This window comes from Varanus komodoensis, unplaced genomic scaffold, assembly GCF_004798865.1.
Source record: "Varanus komodoensis strain SLA01 unplaced genomic scaffold, ASM479886v1 scaffold86, whole genome shotgun sequence".
Lineage (NCBI taxonomy): Eukaryota > Metazoa > Chordata > Lepidosauria > Squamata > Varanidae > Varanus > Varanus komodoensis.
In genome coordinates, this window is record NW_025336554.1 from 1310680 (window position 1) to 1320760 (window position 10081).

The window sequence follows — 10081 nt, forward strand, 5'->3', positions numbered from 1 at the left end:
AAGGCTGGAATAAGCATCACTCGAGGCTACAAGAACTCCCTTCACCCATCTGGGGATCTGCCATGCTAGATTGTGATGAAAATCTCTGGGTGGTCCATGCATCAATACGGGTCATACAGATATGAAGCCATAGCCAGAATGGTTCTTTCTTTTCATCCTTTCACACTCCCACTCTGCAGTTTCAGGACATGAGAAACTGTCTGTGTGTGTGTGTGTGTGTGTGTGATAGAGGGGAGGGTGCTTGTGGGTGATGGGTGCGCCCACCCACACCCAAGAGTTCTCTCTTTTTAACTCCAGAATTTCACAATCAACACTTAATCATCTGTGTGACTGAAACATCTTTCTCTTTTTATTTCAGTTTTGCTTTCAGTCTTAGACAACTGGATGCAATACGGTGGAGAGAATCATGGGACTGGGTGGCTGAGCAGAGTAGTGGGGTTGAAATCGTTCTTCCTGCTCCTTTATTTATTTAAAGCTTTTATAGACTGTCCCATTACTAGCATCTCGGGATGGTTTACAACAAGCACAGATAAAAATGGCACAGCATCCAGCAATTCACAATAAAATCACAATTAAAACCAATTAAACATTAAAATAATGGAAGAAGAAAAAGGTTTTTGCCTGGTGCCAAAAAGAAAAAAGTGTTGGTGCTAGGGGAACCTCTCTGGGGAGCATATTCCACAATCACAATTAATCACAATCGCAATTCTACAATTAATGTTGTATGGCTTTTGGTGGTTGGTCTTGCACAATGCTCTTGATGAACAGGCAGAGACAGATTTTCCCCAAGTGCAAATGCAAGACTAGGGACAGAAAGATCTGGGTTCAAATATTCCCCAAGCACTGCATACAGCTCTGCACATTTATGCAGATGGAAACCCCACCATGTTCAAAAGGCTGGACTGCAAGGCGAGCATATACAAGAACAATTTCCTAGCTTGGCCTACCTCACAGGGTTGTTGTGAGAATACAATGGGCTGACTTGATGGGCTACACAGGTCATGAATGGGCTACACAGGTCATGAATAAATAAATGAGTGAGTTGTCTGTAGCAGTCTGAGATGATGATAAGGGGGAATGGTTTACCAGTCAGGTTTAATCTTCTGCCAGTGGGTTAGAAACTATTTTCTACAATTATGCACTTTTCTACAATTGTAGAAAAATATTTTATGTAATTCATTGCTGCATCATACAGAGTTCTTAGAAGCTGTATTATAGATATGATGGTTATTTACAGGGCAATATTCTGCATCATTATTCAGAATAAGTCCTGCTGAGCTCTTATGGGAATTACAATGTGGTAAGAATGACAGGACAGCAGCCTTAGGCCTCAAGACTCAGATCTGGATTTAGTCATACTTAGAGAAGACCCCTTGAAATCAGTGGCACTTGGGTGAGTCATGACCCATTTAAACACCATTGACTTACTCTAAGCCTGATCACATCTGGCTGAAATCCCTTCAAGGCTTTACTCCAGCAAAAAGCTGCCCCTGCTTTCCAATGGTTATCGCATCAGGCATCATTAGCCAATCTGACCAAAACAGGCTTATACTGAAATGGAGAAGTGAGAGCACCATTAGAACTGCTCCTCTAACCGTTTGCCAGTTGCCTTTCCCCCACCCCCAGAGACAAACTGTTTTGGCACAACTTTTTCTTTGTTCTTCTCATTCTCTCTTGGGGCATAAGAAACTGGGACAAGGGGGATGGGATTCCCCCTGCTCCAAAGATCCGTTTTTTTAACTGAAGAAGTTGACCTCTATACCTCACAACCCAAATCACTTCCAGATCTTATTAGTTTGCTTTCAGCCTTACAGAAATTGATGTGATGAAGTGGGAGGAGCCAGCAGAATGTTACTTGCTAAAAGATAAGGTTCCACCATGGCTGTCCAGAAATCATGCCCAGTAATCTTCCAACCTTGCTTCCTGATCCTTACTTCAGTATGCTTTTGGAGGTATCAGTAGCCATTGGGACATACTCCCGGGAAAGCATTGACTGAAGCCTGGAGAAGCAGGAAGCAGGCAAAAGAGCAAACTCTGGTTACTACATTCATCATGATGTGCCCCTAAGTACTACATGCTGGAGACAAACAGCACTTGATGCTTTGCAACCATCCTGGAGACAGGTTCCATCCCCAGTACTCAGGTAGGCCTGGAAAAAACCCAGAAAGTTGCTGCCAGTCAGTGCTGACAATACAGGGCTAGAAGGAACAAAGGTTTGCCTCTGTATAAAAAAGCCTCCGAGGTCCTGGATGTATTTCTTTCCCTTGCACCAAAAGCACCAAGAAGGTTACACAAGGACACGGCAGCATAAGCAGAAGAGAAACACTTTTTTGACATTGGGAAACAGCATCAAAAATAAAAATAAAAATATATAAGAACCAAAAAAAAGAGGGGGAGCCTTTGCTGGCTTTGGCTGGAATGACCCAGATAGAGGAATTGCCTGAAATGCCCTTGAACTATTGAAATAGTTAGGTGAGCCTTTGCATTAAAAAGAAATGAGGAGAAACTATGTCAGAGGCAAAGGAGAGATGGCTGAGATAGGAACGTTTTTTTTTTTTTCTTTGTCTTTTGGTGAGAATATGGTTTGCTTGGTGCAAGACTAGGATTGACCAAGTTACAGTTTAGAGGTATGATGGGGAAGTGAGTATGAGATAACTCCTTTTTATTATTCATTCATTACTATTCTGTACTGTCTAATAGCTAAAATTCTCTGGGTGGTTCACAGAAGCTGAGCCCCCAAAATACAAAACAGTAAAACAATAAAGTATAAAATGTTTAAAGCCAAATAAAACAAAAGGGTATCATCATCATCATCATCATCATCATCATCATTTTAACAGAACCAGTGCCAGCAGCAGTGTAAAGATCTGAAAACCAGGCACCTGTTTGAAAGCAAGAGTGAAAACCAAAGCAAGATGGACCTAGAAGCCTGGGAAAAATCCACCTGGTGTCCAAAGGATGATAGTGCAGGTGCTAGGCAAGCTTCTCTGGGGAGTGCGTATTTCATAGCTGAGGTTTAAACACAAAGTCCCCTTTTGTAGTAGCTTCCTGCCTCATTCATTTATCTTGGTGGGGCACCCAGACAAGGGCCTCTGAAAGTAAACTTGGGGTCCCAGTAAGGATCACCTATGCAGTAGCTGCCTCATTTCTTCTGATGGAGGGCATAGATTGCCCTTGGCAAAAGCAAGCATGTGCAGAACTGAGCTACTGTGCATGTGCCCACAGCTATGCCAAGTTCAAATGCTTTGGACATGGGCAGGAGACACCTGCACTCGGAGACTGAGACCATGGCTTTCCTGGAGCCCTTTCAGCTGCAATCCATAGACACAAGAATCCCTGCAGTTCAGGCATAAGAAGTCCTACAGATCCCAGGACATATTTCAATTGAGATAGCCATAGGAAAATGTGGAGCATCAGCTCCAGCTCAGACAAGGGCTCAAAAAAGGACAGAGCTGAAATATGGTACTTGCAACACCAGCTGCAGCCTTGATCTCACCATGGAACGCCAGAGTCAGCTCTCTTACGTGAAGAAATGAAAGCTGCTGAGTCAGAATAGGGATTTTTCCCTGGAGGCGATGTGCTCCAATTTCAGAGTTTGGAAACATGGTGTCAGCACTTCTGTTTCCTTCAGAGTCCCAGGCTTAATTTGAGCTGAAGATTCCATAAAGGCCCATAACTTATGCACAGATGCAAAGTCCTAAAGAACCTTTCCCAGGTAGAAAACAGGTGCAAGGTCTGGGGAAAAAGCTGGTGGGCTGCATGGGCAACCACATGGGTTGTATCTGTCTGTGGACTGCAGGTGTCTAATCCCTGCCTAGAACATATGAAGGGACAGCTATAATGTTGAGTAGGATCCAGAGGAAGATGTTTCTGCTTTAGTCTCAATGATTTCAATGGGTCATAAAAGCTGAACCAGCAGTGTGCATCAGTCTCAATGGGAATAAAGAGCAACAGACCCCTGGATCCAACCTGTGGCATCTATGACCCATACCAAAAGTGCCTTCTCTCATATTACAGAGCCACCAGCCACTTCCCAGATTCCCCAGGTGGAATTTCCAAAGCCAGGAGCTGATGGACAATGTCTAGTGACCTAGGAAGAGCCACTCACCTCTCCTTAAGGTCTTTTCTACTTTAAGTGCTGGGTTTTATGGGGCCCTTCAGCTGAAAGGTTAGAAAGGCAGCTGAGGTTGAAAACAACCATTTGCCAACAACATATATGTAGATATGTTTCTGCTCACCTGCCATCCTATGCAAACTTACTAGGGAATAAGTCCTACCGGATACAGTAAGGTTTATCCCCGAGACAGCATGGCCACTGGATCTTACTGCATCGATCTTTCTTAGAGTTGCTTTGGAAGAACAAGAACCCTGAAACGCTTTCCAAAAATCCTCTTTGTGTTGCTTACTTCGGTGCGCCTTCCAGGAATTTCTTCAACCCGTCAAAATTCACTTTTATGGAGGCTTTGTGGCAAAGTAAATTTCCCCTCCTCTCCGATCTTTGTGGTCCCTCTTTCCCTCAACGCTGTAGCTGTCCAAATGTGCCCAACCCACCCCGATCTACGAAACTCTTCGAGTTTGCCAAGCCTGCGAGGTGTCCTGCAACGGACAGGCGGGCAAACCACAGGAGCGTGCGGCGTCGTTGCCCTTTTTGCCAGGCTTAGTTGAGCACGGCGATGCAGGGCTAAAGGAGCGCCTTCTCCCATGCCAGAGGGACGCCCCGAGCAGGCGATGCCCCTCTCCCCCCGTCGCCGGCCCCGCTCTTCCGTACCTGTCCCAGGCCAGCCCTCGCAGGTCTTTCAGCGCCCGGGAGCCAGAAAGCGAAAAGCGAAAGTAAAAACATCTTGCAGCCACGGCGCAAAAGATGCGCTACTTCCTCATTGTGTGGATGCCTTGCAGAGGGCACAGAGCGGAGCGAAAGAGGGCGGGGCGGCGAGGCAAGGAGGGCAACTTCGATCAGATCCGATGAAACTGGCAAGCTTTCCACGGGGGAGGGCCTAAGGCTCGGGAGGCGGGGCTTGCCCTTTTGTCCGAGGTGCTAGGTTGATTCTGTGCGTAACAATTCACACATGCGCACAGCCCTTGCGCGCGCGCACTCCTTTCGCGGGATTGCAACATTCTGCTCTTCAATTGCCACTATGGTGCAATAGTTGCAAAACTGAACTGTCGCATGCTGAGGATCAGACGGGAGAGCTAACTCATGCTCTGGGGGTGGGGGTACTGACTCAAAGGACAGGCCCTAGCTGTTCTATCAAGAAATTTATTTTGCAGTTCTGCTGCAGATTCTTTGTCTTTCCACACGACTGCAAACATCTCATCTGTTTTCTGCTGTCCCTATAAACCAGGCAAATCCCATGTGCCTCAGCATAGACAGGGATGCAGATTTCCTAAGCCTAGATCAGACATGAAACTTGACTCCAGAGCAAGCACCCAGATGTAACCCCAATGCATTCAGAAAACAGGTGCAAAAGCAGCAAAGAAAGTGTATGTGTTGATGACTCAAAAATAGGCTTCATCCAGGCTGTTCCAAGGACTTAGAACATGTCCAAAGTCTCCTGAAATCTGACTGGGAACTTAACTGCAAGGCATCACACAGGTGCAATCCCTTGACAGTCAGAGACCATGTGCAGGGGCAGCTCTTGGTGCTTTCTTGTTGACAGCTCATTCAGTTCTCTTGGTCAGACCACCTCCAGGTCATGGAAATCAATGGCCATCCAGCATTTCTAACTTTGACCCTAACCCTAACCTTGAAAAACTCTCTTAATACTCAGAATGCATGGAGATCTTTTTGTTCACTAGCTCATTTTGCCAAATCTGGCTCATCTCCAGGGTCCTGGAAAGCAGGAAAGAATCAAGCAAACAACAGAATTCATCTCTGCGATAGAACTCACCTATGGCCCCTTTACAATGAGATAATGTGCATAATGTTGACTGTCCACACAGGTTGTCCGATCTAGCCCATTTCCTGGCCTGTGAAACTACACAGGGATTTGGTCACTCCTGGCACTACAGGGACATTATCGTCGATAGAAGCACTTAGTTATATTCTTTGACAGTCTGAGAACATACACCAAAGCTGCACTCAGGGCATTATTGATGATGGTTCACTTATTTTGCCAAATCTAGAGTATTTCCAGGCCCCTGAAAACCCAAACCTGGAACCCAACCAAGATGAAAAAAATGCAGTTATGATCTTTTTACAGTGTGACAAAATGTAGAACAGAATCACTCAGGGTTTTAATGTTCACCAAATACCATGTTTGCCTTGTTGTTGTTAGTCGTGAAGTCATGTCCGACCCATCGCAACCCCATGGACAACATTCCTCCAGGCCTTCCTGTCCTCCACCATCCCCCGGAGTCCACTCAAGCTCACACCAACTGCTTCAGTGACTCCATCTAGCCACCTCATTCTGTGCCATCCCCTTCTTCTTTTGCCATCTATTGTTCCCAGCATTAGGCTCTTCTCCAGGGAGTCCTTTCTTCTCATTAGGTGGCCAAAGTATTTGAGTTTCATCTTCAGGATATGGCCTTCTAAAGAGCAGTCAGGGTTGATCCCCTCTAGGACTGATTGGTTTGATCGCCTTGCTGTGCAAGGGACTCGCAGGAGTTTCCGCCAGCACCACAATTCAAAAGCCTCAATCCTTTTGCGCTCAGACTTCCTTATGGTCCAGCTTTCACAGCCATACATTGCAACTGGGAAAACCATAGCCTTGACTATATGCACTTTTGTTGGCAGGGTGATGTCTCTGCTTTTTAGTATGCTATCTAGATTTGCCATAGCTTTCCTCCCCAGGAGCAAGCGTCTTTTAATTTCTTGGCTGCAATCCCCATCAGTGGTGATCTTGGAGCCCAAGAAAATAAAATCTGTCACTACCTCCATTTCTTCCCCATCTATTTGCCAGGAAGTGATAGGACTGGATGCCATGATCTTAGTTTTCTTAATGTCGAGTTTCAAGCCAACTTTTGCACTCTCCTTCTTCACCCGCATCAAGAGGTTCTTTAGTTCCTCTTCACTTTCTGCCATGAAAGTGGTATCATCTGCATATCTGAGGTTGTTGATATTTCTCCCAGCAATCTTAATTCCAACTGGTGATTCATTTAGGCCTGCCTTTTTCATGATGTGTTCTGCATATAAGTTAAATAGGCAGGGCGACTGTATACAGCCTTGCCAAACTCCTTTCTCAATTTTGAACCAATCAGTGGTTCCATGTCCAGTTCTCACTGTTGCTTCTTGACTCGCATATAGGCTTCTCAAGAGACAAATAAGATGGCCTGGTACTCCCATCTCTTTAAGAACTTGCCACAGTTTGTTGTGATCCACATGATCAAAGGCTTTAGCATAGTCAATGAAGCAGAAGTAGATGTTTTTCTGGAACTTCCTAGCTTTCTCCATAATCCAGCATATGTTGGCAATTTGATCTCTAGGTCCTCTCCCTCTTCGAAATCCTGCCTGCAGTTCTGGTAGTTCTCGGTCCACATACTGCTGGAGCCTAGCTTGTAGGATTTTGAGCATAACTTTGCTAGCATGTGAAATGAGTGCAATAACAAAGGTTTTCTGAACTCTCAACCTTATCCCAACCAGAAGCTAAACACAATACATTTTACCAGTAAAATATATGTATATTCAGAGAGCATGAACAGAGACTGAACTGAGGCATTTATGACCATTCACATAGTTTGCCCAGTTGAACCCATTTCTATGCCCCTGCAAATCTGCATAGATCCCTGTTTTCAGAAGTGTAACCATAACCTGACACTTTACCCCAATGCAAACACCCATGTATAGTCTGAGACACTCAAAGTATATGCACAAAGTACCCTGAACTTTCTTGTTGTCTGCTCACTTGGTTTGCCAAATCTAGGCCATTTGCAATCCACAGAAAGCCACAAGGATCCAGGTTTTCCTAACTCTAATCCTGACCTGAAAGTGAACCACTCCAGAAAAACCCCAACTATAATTCTTTGACAGTGGGAGAACATCCCTCAAAAAAGCCTTAAGAGTGTTCTGACCTGAAACTTAACTGAAGCACATTTTTTAAAATGTGAATGAAATTAGCACCCCAAAACTTGTCACTCTGGTGTGATGCTGGTCAAGAGAAATGGGGACTTTATACAAAAGCTTGACTGAATTAACACATTCAGAAACCTGAGGGTGTTACTCAAGGAGCGGGAAAAGCTCAGTTGGCAGTTCAGCTGATTTGCATTCAGAAGGTTTCCAGTTTCTTCTGGTAGGACTTGGAAACAAGCTGCCTGAAACCCTGAAGTGCCACCAACACTGGGCTAGATGGGCCAGTGGTTTGATTTGTAAATTTACTGTATTCTTTTTGGTGCCAGGCTAACACCTTTTTATTCTCCCAGTGTTTTAAGATTTGATTGTTTTAACTGGAGTTTCATTGTTGGATGGACATTTTATTAGGACACTGTGTTTTATTTTATTTTGTTATTGTTCTTATTGTTAAACCATCCTGAGACCACAGTAAGGGACAGTCTAGAAAATATATATTTTTTAAATATATATATATAAGAAACCTCCAACTTTCCTACACATTAACACATCTTTTCCAAGGAAGATTGCCTGCTGCTTCTTGTCTCATGACTCCTTCCCTCCTTTTGCTTTGTCCGAACAGTATGTTGTACCAGCTACGCCCAGGTGGGAGCAGGGTCCCCATCCAGGAGAAATATCACCTGTCCCTCACCAAACAGGAAATCTCTCAGTTGGAATAGGCCAGACCCCACATTCCAGCCACTGCTACTCCTGGTCAAACCGAGTGTGCCCTTTTGCTTGGCAGGATCAGTGCAGGAATGAACTGGCTATTCATTCTGCAGGGAGTGCTTTGGACAGTTGTTTGGAAGGTTGGAAAAGAGCAAGAATCACATTCTCCATCTTAAGAAGATCACTCCCTGTCACATGGCGGTGTGCCTCAGAGTCACCAACTGTATGTGAGCCTGATGATTCTACATACAAACAACGCTTCTATACATGTCTGTGCTTCGGGACGTCTCCTCAGCATTCTGATATTTCCTCGTCTTCTTCTGAGGGTTTTGTAATGGATACTTCCTCAAGCCACCAGAAAGAAAGCAGGAGTGTTTTATGGCTCCAGTGCCAACAGGGCAGTATATCTGCTCCTGGTTTTACTCTAAAAAGGTATCCATGGTGCTGAGCCAAAGAACACCATGGTGTTGGTGTAGTGGTTAAAAGTGTAGAACTGGGACTAAGCTGATCTGGATTCTAGTCACTTCTCAGACAAGGAGCTCACTGGGTGACTTTGGGCCAGTCACAGACTCTCAGCTCAACGAACCTCACAGGATTGTTTATTTTTATTTATTAAAAAACTTTCTAAACTGTCTACTGCAGACATCTTGGGACGGTGTCTCAGGACAGGGGTGGTTGTTGTGTTCATAAGACTGAGAGAAGGAAGATAATTTAGCAATCTGCCTTGAGTTCCTTGGAAGGAAAAAAGTGTGTGTGGGGGGGTGTATAAAATAATTGCATATACAGCATTTCATTATGAAAGTGAGAAAAGCATGACTTCCTCTTGAATATTTGTGGTGTTACACTGTACCTCAGGTTATGCAGCAGAGAAGCAGGAAAGGAAACAGCCTTGCTGTTGTGGTTGGACCTCGTTCTGTGATGAAACCAAAAAGGAGATACAGCAAAGGAACAGCCTCATGGGTGAAAGCTCAGCATCCTTATGCCATAATACAAGCATTAGACTTTAATACACCACATGGTTCTTTGGTGCTTTTGCTGAAGCATAATCCTTGGATATTATTCTGCATATCCTGCCAATAACTTTCATCAGATCCATCTGGGTTCTAGTCTCATGAGGAAGAAAAATGCCTCCTTCCCTTCTTTCAAGCTATGTACCTAATTCTTTAACGATCTGCCTCTGCCAGCAAGGTCATTTGCTGGAGATGGTGGGACTTGCCATCCAATCATCTGGAGGGCACTAAGTAGTGAATGGCTGTTGTATCCTGGTCCCTTCCCCCACTCATATACAGGAGAGGCAGTGTTGCACAGTGGTTGGAGCTGTTGGCTTGATATTAGGGAAATCTGGGCTCTAGTCCCCTCTCAGCCACAAAT

At 44.7% G+C, this 10081-nt stretch overlaps 1 protein-coding gene across 1 annotated transcript in view; it reads right to left on the bottom strand.

Moving 5' to 3' along the window:
- Positions 1 to 958, bottom strand: part of RNF112 (ring finger protein 112) — a 20461-nt gene extending 19503 nt beyond the window's left edge. Inside the window, exon 1 of the mRNA XM_044417056.1 lies at positions 948 to 958. The gene's annotated coding sequence lies outside the window, so the exon portion shown is untranslated. The remainder of the gene's footprint in view (positions 1 to 947) is intronic.
- Positions 959 to 10081: the final 9123 nt, after the last annotated feature.